The sequence below is a fragment of the Psittacula echo genome (genome assembly GCF_963264785.1).
Source record: "Psittacula echo genome assembly, chromosome: 1".
Classification (NCBI taxonomy): Eukaryota; Metazoa; Chordata; class Aves; order Psittaciformes; family Psittacidae; genus Psittacula; species Psittacula echo.
In genome coordinates, this window is record NC_137735.1 from 124,379,020 (window position 1) to 124,393,423 (window position 14,404).

Sequence of the window (14,404 nt, forward strand, 5' to 3'; positions counted from 1 at the left end):
ATTAATCTGCATGATGAAAATTGTAGACTTTGAAGATACCTCATTGCTTTGATTAGTGTCTTTAAAAAAAAAAAAGTGAGTCTGCACAATAGATGAGAAGAAGTTGCAATTCTAAGCCAGTAATTCTAGCTTCAAAACCGACACTGAAGGTTTTACTAGGCTGTCCATTTGTAAGGTGTTGAGGCTGAGAGATTTGTGGAACAGTATTTCTTGTACTGAAATTACAATTTGTAATGTCCCTTCTCTGATCAAAGAAAAACCTCATCAATAATTAAAATGTAATCTTTGTGATTGCAGAGAGAAGCTAATAAGCTAACATTTGAATCTTGTTTTGTATGCAGAATTACAGGCCTCATGCTAATCTACCTATAAAGATTTGCTTGCTGTTTTTTAACAAACGGTACTCTTGATTCTAGCTGGCAAATAGGACTGTAGTTATACTTCGCTGTCAATAGCCTGTGCTGCTTTGAGAAAAGGACTGGATAAACCTTAATGCACACAACTATATTAGAATAGTAGTGATAGCAAATTGTAAGGGGAAAAGACATCTTAAGGCCTGTGATATTTGCAAGCAAAAAGAAATCTTCTCTACACAAATGCTGATTCTATCAATTTGAATAATGCACAAAATTGCTGAGTGTCAGGAGAGGTTTTAAGACTGATTTTGGAAGTCATCAACAAGAATGAATGTTCTCCCTTGGTGATAGAAGTTCTCCATTAAAAAAGAAAGCCTGCTGAGGCAAAGAAGCATCAAGTAGAAAGCTTATACATGCTAATCAAGGTAGATAATGGAATGGAGAGCAAGGAGCTGCCTTATAAAATGAGGGGAAAACTGATGAAAAATAAACCTGAGAGTGTACAGATGGGACTGTGCCATGTCAGCTGCTTGAATTAAATATTAAATATACACACTGTCACTGCTTTAAAGAACAGTGCTTGATATTCTTGTCTATGCTTTAACGAGAGTATTTTCTTTTGAACTTAATAATCAGTTCCTTTCAGTGTCATCAGCTCCATTTGGTTCTCAGCTTGGAACAGGAAAACATCTTTCTTTTTTTGTAAACTAAGAACCAGTGTAAGGAAGTGAGGCCTGTGGTGTGCGAGGGTTTGGGGGTTAGTAGTTCTGCTTTGTTTTGTATTTAGATTTGCAGACGACCTCTGTTTTGGTTCGCTGTCAGTTCACAGGTTACAAATTGTGCTGCTGTGGATTTCAACATGCTCTTGTTTGATTAAAGCAAGCTTTTGTACTTCCCTCCCCTCTGCTTTTGGCACATAAACAATATTTGTCTTCCCTGAATTTAAAAAAAAATGGCCTTGTATATTTTATTGTTGATTTCTACTTTCTTCCCAAACAGAGTTTGATTTATATCAAAAAGATTAGAGATCTGGTAGGTGGTCTTTATTTTCAAGCATAATAAATCAATAAATGTATGTCGTAGTATTTTATTGAGTACCTATTTTTCTTTTGTTAATAAAAAGTGACCAAACCAGAATTTTTCTGCATAACTTGTGACTGTATTTTATTAATTAGCAAATTATATTCGCTCCTTCTTTATCAGATGAAAAAAACTAATGGACTTTTTGCTTATCTTAAGCCACTTTCCCCTGTCACTGACAGATTACTTTTGTAAATACAACCCACTTTATGAATAGGACTTCTGTTATCCTGTAATGTAAACATACTGAAATAATCTGTTTTATTAATTGTAATATAAGCAGCATAGATGGAACCGGGGCATGAATAGAATGAGACAAAAGTCAACATTCAGCTATACCGGTTCAGTTGCTCTGTTCTGTGAATGCTTCCAAATATCACCTGTAGTCTTTAATTCAAAAAGAGAAGAAATTATATATCTTTACATCCTATATAGATTAAGTGTTTGCCAATAGGAAGCTCAGAAAAATATATTGCAGACCTTGCTCTACTTATCTTCCTGCACTGTAGTTCTTTTTTCCCTTAATGTGGGTTTATTTCTGAACTCTGTTTCTTAATTGTTCTGCATAATAAATTGTGGAGGAGTCCTTCCTCTTATTACAGATACAAGAACTCATTATGCCCCTGCAGATGCCTCTGTGTTATGCCTCTTACCAGCATGACAATTCTCATGCTGTGAACAGTTAAAAATAATCTTTTTGTCCAATATATTTGTTGTTCTTCAGCAGAACAATACCTGATGCATCGGGTTATTGAAGATCCAGCAGAAAAATTACTCTACTGCATGGCTTAGTCTGCTTTTGGGGAGAGAAAGACCAGTAAGTTGTGTACCACCATGGTCACTTGGCGTTGCTGAGTAGCATCACAAGGCTCAGGCCTCTCAAACTTCTAGCTCTTTTGATTTTTGTTTTTAGTGTTAAACTTCAGGAAGCTAAGGCTCCTTGCATTTTAAGGTAGCTTGGTTGGGTGTTGTTCATGAGAACTATGGACTAAACACAATGAGTTCTTAATTTTTTTAAAATGTTCTGAATATGGGATACTGCCTGGCAGTTGACCTTTTGTGAATTTCATATGTACAAGAGCATTGTGTTGGCAGGCATGGTAGAGGCAAGGGAAAGTAGAGTGACAGAGACCTGACACTGCTGTCATTGTATAGTGTCCAGAAGTGATAGCTGAAAGGTGCCTGAGAGATTGCAGGTAAGTCTGGATTATTATTCATTGTAGGCACTTTGTAGGCATTTTTGTGGGTTAAAAAAAAACCAGCTTACTTCTCCAGAGTGAACCATCAATTTCATTTCATCAGTTTAGTGGTTGCTTGGTTTGGGGTTTTTTTGACTGTTAGTTTCTTGTAGGTGATTAAAAGCTAAACTGCTTGCTTAGTGGATATTTGTGTCATAAAAATGCATACCTAAGAAGCTTAAGTTGTCTTTCTTGCAAAATTAGTAGCATATGTTGCGATTCATATGGCTTTAAGGTGTCAGGGGAAGTGCTGGAGAAGCAAGCTGTTGACTTGTAGTATGATTTTCTGAATATAGTGCCTTGGTAAAGATAGTGTTTGAATTTGAGTCTCTAGCTGTGAACTCTTGGATGGAAGGAAGAAAGAGAGGTTGATTTTGGTTGGGTTTTGTTTGTGCCTTTTGTTTCATCAGGGAGCAGCTGGTGTTTTCATGACTTGTAGCTGGCTATAGCTGACCTTGTACAGCCTACAGTGTGCGTTCTGTAGCAGAACAGCCCAGATAGTGGAAAATCTGGAGTAGCAAAAGCAATTGCTGAATGAGTTACATGTTGGTGAAAAGTTGGGAAAAGACCTGAGTGAAGGAAGGTGTGTGTGTGTCTATGTATTTTATCTGGGTTTAACTTGCAGCCTGAAAACCCCCACTGGATCTTCACCTCCTTCTCTAGTGTCAAGGGTCCCAAAAATTGAGTCTTGGAGGAGGAGATGATGGGGCTTTTCTGTTACCACTTATGGGTATAGTATAGAGAGTTTTCAAATTTCACTTAGGATCTGCCCTCTTGTGTAATAAAGTTGCTGTTACCATCTGTATTGAATGAAAGCCTACCTGGCTCTGAGTGGTGGACTTATTCTCTGTCCTGTTACAGGATCATAGAATCATAGAATAGTTAGGGTTGGAAAGGACCTTAATGTTTGCTTTAAGTTTATTCTGTATGTTTAGAAAGATTAAAAAAAGTTTCATGTTTGTCCTGATGTAGCCATCTTATAAATCTTTGCTTTGTGTCATTAACTGTTACAGTTATAATTGCCTGACACTTTTAAGTGCTTTTCCTCCATCTCAGCTTTAGTCTCAGGTTTCTGCTTGAATAACTGTATTGTGTAACATCACACACCTTGCCTTATTTATCATCTTTTTCCATGTCCATAATAGCTTTATCTCAAGTCCCATGCATCTCTCATTTCTTCTTTCACTTTAGCATATGATAGCATATTTTTTTTTTTTTTTTGCTGCTGTCGTGTGTGTTTTAGCAGCTCAGAAATGTAGTCACATTCTTCTCTGTTCTGCTTTTCTTTCTCATGAGAAAAATGCAGGTGTATGCTGGTTTGAGCTTGCCAACATACACATGTATATTGCTGTTGTGCAATTTTCAATGTCCCTGCTTGAATCCTGTGCATGGCAATCTTTGCTGCTTAACTTGGAGAGATTGTGCTATGGTAACGGTGTGGCAGAAGCTGCAGAACAGGGTATGTCAGCAAGTGTCTCCTCCCTCCCCAAACAAATTCCTGCAAGCATAAGCTGTACAAGCAAAAAGAGTAATGCTCCACTCCTCCCAGTACTGTGTCCAGGGAGGTTGTTACCAACATAAATTTATTTGCTAGGACCAGCACTGGTAGAAGCCCTACTGCTGATGTTCTCGTGGAAAGCGGTGGTATCAGTCTGCTCTCCTTTGAAGCCTTGGACTTTATCTTCACAGACTTAATCAAGATGGTATGTTATTGTGTCTTGACTTCTCCTCCATCATTGTTTCTGATGTCTCATACCTCTTCTAGTTCCCAGCATGTGTTTTGCTGAGTAGCAAAAACAATAATTTTGACCTGAAGAGAAGCAAGGCTGTACTTCCTCATAGGAAATGGAAATGTTAGTCTTGAGCATCATGAAGAGAAACTTGTGTGCTCCGTGTCCTGGGAGAATCTGTTTGAGCTAGCATTTATGTACTTTGAGGCACATAATGAGGCAGACAGCTATAAGAGTTTTTAGCTGAGGGATCATTGAAGTTGCTGCCAAGGTGGTTTCTAAAACTATTGACTTGCTAGTGATTGAGCCACTTTTCTACCCATTACGAAATAATTATGAATCCACCATGATGGTGCCATGGGATTTTCATAATTGTGCTCCTCATTCAGTTTCTGACATGCATAGCAGATCTGTAGGAGCAGGGATACCGCATGTTTTGCTTTTCTCAAAGAACTCTAGTTAATTCGCTTTCTTCCTGATATTCAATAGATATATACCTGAATGCATGTCACTTTGGTTTTCCAGGAATGAGCAGTGGTTCATTTTTGTGAAGCTCAAGCCATGTGTGTCATGAAGTGGACAAAGTCACCTCTCAGACAAAAATGACTGCCTTTGAGAGGTTCTACATGGAAGATGTGTTGCTAACAGACTAGAGCCATCTTAACGAAAGGAGTTGGGAAGATTAGTGTGAAACTCAGATTTTTGCTCTGCAGGCCAGTATTTTCTAGAATGCCTATGCCCTGCTTCTAGGTAAATTGGAAACCCAGAGGATCCAGATGTACCCTGCTCATGAGTAAAGCACTTTCTAGTCAGGAATCTAAGGTTATTACAGAAAACTTACTTTGATTTTGGTTAGCTGAAGTAAAATGTCTGAGTGTGCTCAAATCCCATACACAGGGACAGTTTATTACGGGTCTCTGTTTTAAGGATGTTACCTCATCTGCAGAACTTAAAATTTTGTTTAATTGCCATTATGGTACATGTCTTTAGCCAGCTGAGAAGGGGCCAAGATTTTGTTTTTCAAATTAATGCTTCTTGTATGCTTTCTTACTACACACAATACGCTCTACAAGTACTTGCACTGAAGATTCTTGCAGGAACATTGCAGTGTATTCTGTGCGTTGTACTCCTTAGCCGCACGTTGAGATAGGGAAGTGAGCTGTGTAGAATACTGCCATCTATAGCACGACTGCTTGCAAAGCTGTCAAGCAATCGATGTAACTCCTTATAGGAGTTAAATGCTTGAAATGCGTCTTAACTTGACACGACGGTGATACTGACTTTCAGCCACTTCATAAAGGGGTTGTTTTCAAAATGTGTAGCTAATTCAGGCTTATCTAAATACCTCAGTAGATGCTTGTTGAGCAGATATACTGTCTATATTTGTAAAGAAATATCAAAAAATACATAAAATTAATATCACTGAACTCAGAAGTGAGTGAATGAAATTATGCGAAGATACAGCACGCAGATCACTGGAATCAGAATTCTGGCATTAAAACTGAGTGGAGTGGTGCTTATCAGATCAGATACAGTAGAGGATCAGAAAATGCTTTACCTACATTTCCTTCTGTTGAAGTTATGTTTCTATGTAGTGTTTTAACTGGAAAAAAACCCATGAATTTATTTGCTCTGACACTAAACAAAGTAGTGATGATTAATGTGAAAGAATAGATGCAACAAGAAGCTATAAAGAGATTCAGTTTTTTCTTTTGTTGTCAGGATGCAACAGCCTCCTATACAGAATAACATGGGAAAATTGTAATAGTATTAAAAGAGCAGATTTTGTATCTGGCTTAATCTTTTAGTATAATACAAATTTCAAGCTGAAATGGGAAGGTGCGGAAGCCAAGACTGATAGTAATTTACTTTAAAGCAAACCTACAGCTGCTTTTTGTTCTGCACCTGTGACCATATTTGTTGTGCAGAATAGCTCTTGTTGAGAGTCTTGGTACTCTGAAAGGCTCTTGTAAGTGGCTGGACATTGATCTACTACAGTCTTTTGTTCCTTTCAGTATTTAGGGATGTGACTATAATCTTCTATTTCCTTCATTATTTGTGTTGTGGTAACAGAATAACGGTGACTGCCCTAGCTGCAACAAAACCAAGGGGTTGAAACGAAACCTCATATTCAGCTAGAGATCCACATGCATCTGAATTTCATGGCAGGTCAACATGGACTTTTCTTTTGTAAGAGGAAGTGTAATGCCCATTGTAAAGCTACTAAAAATGCATTTGCTTGTAGTTTTGTGGTGTTTCCTATTATTTTAAAGCCAGTTGGATTTACAGGGGTGATCTCCAAGGGCACTTTACCACTCTCAAATGTGCTTTTTATATTTTTTTAATGAAGCTTTCAATTTGTAGGTTTTTTGTTGGCTGTGAGGTCAGTCTGAAGCCTTACCTTGCAATTAAGTGTTGTAGCCCAGGATTTTCCGTGCTTTTCATGTCTAGGAAAGAAGTGGTTAGACCTGAAATTTTCATTTCTCTATCTGCCTGCCTAATTTTTCTACTAATTTAGAAATGGCAACCATAGAAAAAGCAGCTTTGGAACCATAAGTTTTAAGTAGCTTTCCTTGTCAATAGTCTATCCAAAAGGCAGAATGAATCAATGTACCTTAATGGGGGAGAACAAAATTTAGCTCTGTGAATGTGAACTGTGCTGTGCAACCTGAGAATGAGTTTTGGCCCATATTGATGCAAATAATATCAATTGTTACAGATAAGCATGAAAAGGTAAAATCAAACTTTATAGCCCACCTAGCTCGTCTTTATCCTTTATTTCTATGTCTGTTGTTTTATGTTAAACCTTCAATTTTCCCAGTATCAGAGTTCCCTTCATCAACCTTAAATGTTTCAGGGTCTGCATGGAGAACAGAAGAATTCTTGAGTTCTTGTTAAAAAGTGATTTATTTATGACTTACGATTTTTACTAACAGATCCTTGAAGGTGTTTAAGGAGACAATTGTGCTAACTTTTTTTTTTAATTGAATGCAGTATGCTGTTCTCCAGTTCCCAAGTGGATAGATTGCTTAGCATTTTAATGGATTTCCAAGCTGAATTCAGCTTTAATGTTCAAGGCCAAAGACAGGGTTATGAAGGTTAATTATAACTTATCAACTTGCCTGGAGGAAATTATTACTTCATGATGTAAGCTGGTGTGCTTATCTTGGTTATGTGGTTTTGATGGATAAGCTTCTCAGTTATTTTACAGCATGGTGCTTATAAATGGCATTGTAATACCCAAGTGGCTATTTGCTTAAAATCTGATATTTTATGAAGTTAATAGCACTGCTGAAGTTACTAGGTCTTAATTTCATATTCTGTGAGAGCTGTGGACAATCTGGATATACAAAGGCCTAAGTTAATGGATGTCAGAGACTTTCTAAAAGCTATCTTGGGCATGTAAAATGAGCCATTGCATTAAGTACTACTGGCTTACATTTTTTTTTTCTTAAGTTCTAATCATTAGGAGAGAAAAGCTCATCCTTCTGAATTCTGTTGAGGTCTGCAAAACAGGGAACAAAATCCTTTCTCACAGGAAAGAATATGCATGCCTTGGTGTTTTTGAGATTTAAGGGCCTCTGCCCACTTGTTGCTTTCATTGAAATCAGTATTACATGTGCAGTCTTTCTTGGAGAAATGGGAGTATTTAGAGGTTAAAGCCTCTAGTGGTGAGTGTACCTGAAGTTCACTGGTTCGTATCTGTGACTGCTGGTTTTGGATATTCATTCTGGACGCTTGGTTAATAATGGATTGAACGCAGGACAGGAGACTTCTCCAGTTGCCCCTTTTAGCATAGCACATGGTTGGAAACATGTAGTGCCAGTTTTTCTTACAGCTACTCCTGCAGGAGATCTAAACTGGTACATTCAGTTTTCCTTCTCCTGACACCTCAGAGTGGTATGTGAAAATGAGTGTCAGAGTTGGAGTGTGCTCCAGGAAGCAGGCTCTTGGCTGTAAGTTAGGACATAGATTTCTGTTCAGTTACAGCTCTGAGACCTGAGCTGTTGCTGCCCAGCTCCATTTACATTGTGAAACACAGAAATTGGTGTTTCAGTCTTTTCCTAAATGCTAGACTTTGAAATACATGCTTAAGCTGCCTTCAAGGGAATAAAATGTGTAACGTAATACTTAAAGGTCTAGTTAACTGCTGTGGCAGAGATAAAGGGTATTGAATTGCTTTATGCTAATATTATCCTGGTAGTTAAACTAGTGTTATGTTGGTATCGTGTGTGATTTTAAAATATGAAAGTAAGCTGTAAAATGCTGTTAAACTGATGACTCTTGTCAGTTTTGGAGACAATACTAGAATGAGGTGATGCTGTGAAGGGAAGGATGTAGTTTTTCTCTTTTAAAAAATAAATACATTATTTCTTTTAAGTGTTCTTTCCCTTATTTCTTGTAAAAACACCAGCTGAATTGGTAGGAGCTCACAAACATTGCATCCTTCCTTCTAGACATTTGTGTCCGTCTTCTCTTTGTCCCTGGGCTCCTAAACTGTGTGATGTCCCTCACAACCTGCACCATGCACTTTGATTTAACTAGCTAAGTATTGAGGGGATGGATAGAGGGTGGTGGGGAAGAGGGATTCAGAACTTCAAATCACGCAGTCCTATGGGATTGCACAGCTGAGAGGATAGCATTGATCTTAAATCACATGCTTAAGCTATCTGATAGCCCCTTCAACCCCTTTTATGGGAAAGAGAATTCCCAATACTTGAGTAGGCTGGTGGAAGGGCAGGAGGAAACGCCTTCTCCATTAAATACTTATTTGGCCCTGAATCGAATAATTCTTTGTCGAGGACACTAGGGTTTGGCTTTTTTGTTTTCTCTGAAGCATTTCAAAGACCTTCTGAGGAAGTGTCAAGACTTTGTTTTCCTGCCTGTGCTGTATTGAAGTGACTACAACCACTCCCTGGTTGTCAAGGAACAGAACCCATCCTAACCATGACACATACTTTCTCTTCTTGAATGGATTTAGTATCTTCTATATTGGTCCCTGAAGCAAAAAATTAAATGTACCCTGGTAATATGTGACTCCTGCTGCAGGGAATTTTGGTGTCTCCTCCCAGGAGCAAAAAGCATTCTGTTCTTCAGAGATGGGGTAGCTTTGGGAACAAACATATTTAACTCCTTGCTTGAGGGCTGGCTTTGAGCTGTGAAAAGCTGGCAAAAAATATTTTTCTCTAAGTTGCTTATTTATTGTTGCAAATAGTGTGAGCAGTTACCTAACATTGAGCTGATTTCTGAAGGCTGTGAATAGCAGGGAAGTTGTCACTTCATGATGTTTCTGTCTTTTCCGTAGCTGCTTGTTGCAGGTTAGGTGCTTCTCCTCACCCAAAGAAATGTCATGGGGGAGCATGTAATTTGTTGATTAGAAATGGGTGGGGAAGCAGGAGGTTTAGTTCTAGGTCACTTGGCAGGTCTGCAATATGACAATAATTTACAGTTCCTGTGAATCGGGTTGTATTGTTTAAATGCTGTTGGTTCATCCTGTTAAACTAAAAGCTATGTGACAGTCTAGCAGCAGTTCCAAATCAAAGTTGATCAGCAGTTACTCGGTAGCTTCAGAAGACAAGCTAAAAGCACTAGTCCTTGTTAAGCCTGTGCAAGGGTATTTGAAATACTTGTTCATGACTTAAATCCTCCTACCACAAAACAATGAAAAAAAATACCCACAAAACCAATACTTTCTCTTAATAACCCCCCAGAAACTCCCAAACCGAAATAACAAAACTAAAAACCACAAACCACCCCCCCAAAAAAAGGATAAAACAAACAAAAAAAGCCCACCCAAAAACCCCTATGAAAGATTATGAATTGCAAACATACAGAATAGTACTGAAACCTAAAAATCCAGAAGTTCATCAGCTTATTTTAATTAGGCAAGCAGTAAAGTGGAAAAAAACCCCAACAACCCTGAAACTTGGCATAAACAATGGAATTCTTAATTAGACTTTCTAAATCTTTTTAATAAACCATGATGTGCAAGCCAGATCCTATTGCTGCCTGTTTGAACCTGCGCTGCTCTAAGTTAGAATTTCTAGGGTTTTTCCTATTGTGGTAGGCTTCTCTGACCTTTTGTTCTTAAATTCTCATGCAGATATCCTGTATCTTGAAATTGTGGAAACTACCTTTCAGCACTAGCCAAAAGAAATCCAGATAAAGGGCATCTCTTAGGTCATCAACTCTGTTTTAATATCAAGAAAAGAGGCATTGCTGCCAAAATAAGGAATTGTACATGAGAATAAACAATTAAGTTCCTGTTTGAAATATCCACTTTGAATCCTTCAAAGTGAAGTGGTTGGTGACAGCCAGCATAGCTTCACTAAGGGGAAATCCTGCTTGACCAATTTGGTGGCCTTCTATGATGGGGCTACAGAACTGATGGAAAGGGGCAGAGCAGTTGACGTCATCTACCTGGACTTGTGCAAAGCCTTTGACACTGTCCCACACGACATCCTTGTCTCTAAATTGGAGAGACATCAATTTGATGTGTGGACCACTCGGTGGATAAAGAACTGGCTGGATGGCTGCACGCAAAGAGTTGTGGCCAATGGCTCGATCTCCGGCTGGAGACCAGTAACGAGTGGTGTCCCTCAGGGATCGGTGTTGGGACCGGTCTTGTTCAACATCTTTGTCAGTGACATGGACAGTGGGATTGAGTGCGCCCTCAGCAAGTTTGCCAATGACACCAAGCTGTGTGGTTTGGTTGATACACTGGAGGGAAGGGATGCCATCCAGAGGAACCTTGACACGCTTGTGAGGTGGGCTGATGCCAACCTGATGAAGTTTAACCATGCCAAGTGCAAGGTCCTACACCTGGGTCGGAGCAATCCCAGGCATAGCTACAGGTTGGGCAGAGAAGAGATTCAGAGCAGCCCTGCAGAGAAGAACTTGGGGGTGTTGGTCGATGTTAAAATGAACATGAGCCGGCTTCAGTGTGCGCTCGCAGCCCAGAAAGCCAACCGTATCCTGGGCTGCATCAAAAGGAGCGTGACCAGCAGGTGGAAGGAGGTGATCCTGCCCCTCTACTCTGCTCTCGTGAGACCTCACTTGGAGTATTGTGTGCAGTTCTGGTGTCCTCAACATAAAAAGGACATGGAACTGTTGGAACAAGTCCAGAGGAGGGCCACGAGGATGATCAGGGGACTGGAGCATCTCCCGTATGGAGACAGGCTGAGAAAGTTGGTGCTGTTCAGCCTGGAGAAGAGAAGGCTGCGTAGAGACCTCATAGCAGCCTTCCAGTATCTGAAGGGGGCCTACAAGGGTGCTGGGGAGGGACTCTTCATCAGGGACTGTAGTGACAGGACAAGGGGTAACGGGTTCAAACTTAAACAGGGGAAGTTTAGATTGGATATAAGGGAGAAGTTCTTTACTGTGAGGGTGGTGAGGCACTGGAATGGGTTGCCCAGGGAGGTTGTGAATGCTCCATCCTTGGTGGTGTTCAAGGCCAGGTTGGACAAAGCCTTGGGTGACATGGTTTAGTGTGGGGTGTCCCTGCCCTTGGCAGGGGGGTTGGAACTTGATGATCTTAAGGTCCTTTCCAACCTTAACTATTCCATGATTCTATGAAAGTTCATTTCATAAAAGTCTCTTAAACACAATATAACACTATTGCAGCTAATCACAGCTTGACTGAGACTTGGCTGTCAGTGTTCTTTCATACTTTTAATTTTAGAGTATGCATTGATTTTTTTTTTTTTAATTTTTTTTTTCTGTTTTATGTATCTTGGGTTAGAGCAGAAATTAGGATTGTGGTTATGCTCTTGGCTGAGCCCCTGTGAAGTGTGTTCCTGGTTCTTACTGGTAAGTTCCAGAGAGGTAATCTCAGTTTGGTGAAATTAAGCTGCTGGGGTATAGAAAAGTGATTCTCTGCTGGTAGGTCTTTGGGAGCTCTAGGTGGGGGAAAGATGGTCTGTCTTACTTCACATGAATGTGATTCCTTAGCAGTGCTTGCTAATGAAGAAACTATTTCCACTGTTAGGCCTTTGGAAGCCTGTAGTCTAGTGTTATTTCTGAATGAATGCAGTTGAATGGCATCATACTTGGAATTTGAATCATAGTATTGTTCTTGGGCAGCTCTTAGTGAGTGAGTAACCCGAGTCATATTTTGAGATTGCTTTTTTCCAGTGCACAGAACCAACTGCTGCACCCCCAAAGTATCCTTTCAACAGGTATGAAAATTGAAAAGAGCTCTTAAGGTGTATTTCAGCTCTTTTTAAAGTGAGTTGGCCGCCCTTTTCAATTCTTAGGAACAGCAACACGCACCGTGGAAAGGAAAGATTAAAATCTTGATAGATTTGCCACTTGGAAAATGGGTCCTTTGCACTGACTCGATTTTTAAGGTACATTATTCACTTTATGAATCTAGTTTTCTCCTTTTTGCTGTAGATGTGCATTAAGATGACTCTCTCCCCCTTAAACACTCTGTTTATTCAACAGTAACTGCTTATATTGCTTTGAACTTGAGAACCCTAGTCATATTTGGATCAAATTGAACCTGGTAGCATATAGATACAGAACAGAAGGATATGTACTCAAGGGAGCTTACAGTTAAATACTGACAGTTACTAGTTAAGAGATATAAGAAGAAAAGTAAGGACCAGTGTGTGGTCTGATTAGTTACTGTAATTTCTGGGAAGGCTGTGTTGGAGCTCACATGATACCAAATATCTGATACTGCAGGTCAGTTGTGGTCACCTGTTTACAAATTTCTGCTCATTTGAATGTGCGTGGGTTTAGGGGTTTTTTGGGAGGTTGATTTTTGAGCATGGCCTGTTCTGCATATTCTGACCTTTGCAGCTGGGTAATTCAGAGGGTATATAAAGCCATGAACATGGTATTAATCTGAATTTGCTTTAATTGCTTTGGATCTGTGTCTATTGTCAGTGAAAGTACTGAGCAAGATTTGATCACTTTTGAGGAGGGTGAGCATCCTGTTTCTCCAGGTGCCCATAACTCCTGCAAAGATGAGGGAGACTGTAGGTAAGAAAAGGAGGTGGTGGCCCTCCTTAAGCAGAGGATTGTGTAGTCTTTTGGTACAGCCTTGGAAAAATGTTCTTGTCCATCCCCCAGCAATAGAGACTTTTTAAGCATAAATGGTAGAGTGACATAAGTAATATATGCTCTAATGCCTGAAGCAGTTGTTTTGTGTTCAGATTAAAACTGCAATTTTTTTGTAAACTCTTAGTAAGCAAAATGCTTTAAAATGACAGTCTGGCCATGTGGATATTCTGAAATTGTGACGATACGCAACCTTGCTTGTGTTGGCTTAAATCAGCTCAGAGAGAAGCTATGTAGGAAACGGCCTGCAATAGCTTTTGATGTGGCAATGGACTGTCTGCTTGGACAGATACTTACCATCATGCAAAGTCACTGCAGCTTCTGAGATACAGAAACTTTACAGTAGTTTAAGCTAACTTATTTTACTTCAATAAAGAGCACTTATCTAGTGGCATACAGTTCATTTGGCAGTTGGCAATTCACTCATCTGCAATAGTATGGTTAATTGCAATAATTTGTATGTAACCTCAGAATATTTCTCTGAAACTTTACTCCTTATGAAGTTGATTTGTATTGTTGGCCAGCACAAGAGACTTAAAATATTTTTGCATCTATGATTGCATTATAACTGAGACATTCAGAGGGGCTTCATCGTGAAGGCAGTATTCTGCATCATTTAGTGTATTAAAGTAGACTTCCAGTATCTGCTTCTTGAGGCATTTCCAGTATAATGAATTAGTTCTTATATGCTTAGTGCTTTTCATAGGTGTGGAATGGTGTCCTGTTTTCCTCTTTTTAATACCTTGATGTATTTGACAATAATGTTTGTCAAGGGCAAAACAGGAAAAAAGTTAAAGTGTTCCTTTTAGGAAAAGTGAGGTTTTTGTTTTGGAAAATTCTGCTCAGAGGAAATCCAGATCTATCTCATACCTCAGAGTGGCAACTGATTCCACTTGGGCTTTAGAAACAGAAGGACTTGTCCAGCCACCTATCC

At 39.3% G+C, this 14,404-nt stretch overlaps 1 protein-coding gene across 6 annotated transcripts in view; it reads left to right on the top strand.

Moving 5' to 3' along the window:
* Positions 1–14,404, top strand: part of OSBPL8 (oxysterol binding protein like 8) — a 94,531-nt gene that overhangs the window by 8,978 nt on the left and 71,149 nt on the right. For 2 of the 6 annotated variants that reach the window (XM_080633068.1, XM_080633073.1), the window contains exon 2: positions 4,269–4,377. The exons of the other annotated variants lie outside the window; for them this stretch is intronic. The gene's annotated coding sequence lies outside the window, so the exon portion shown is untranslated. The remainder of the gene's footprint in view (positions 1–4,268; positions 4,378–14,404) is intronic. 6 annotated transcript variants of the gene reach the window in all.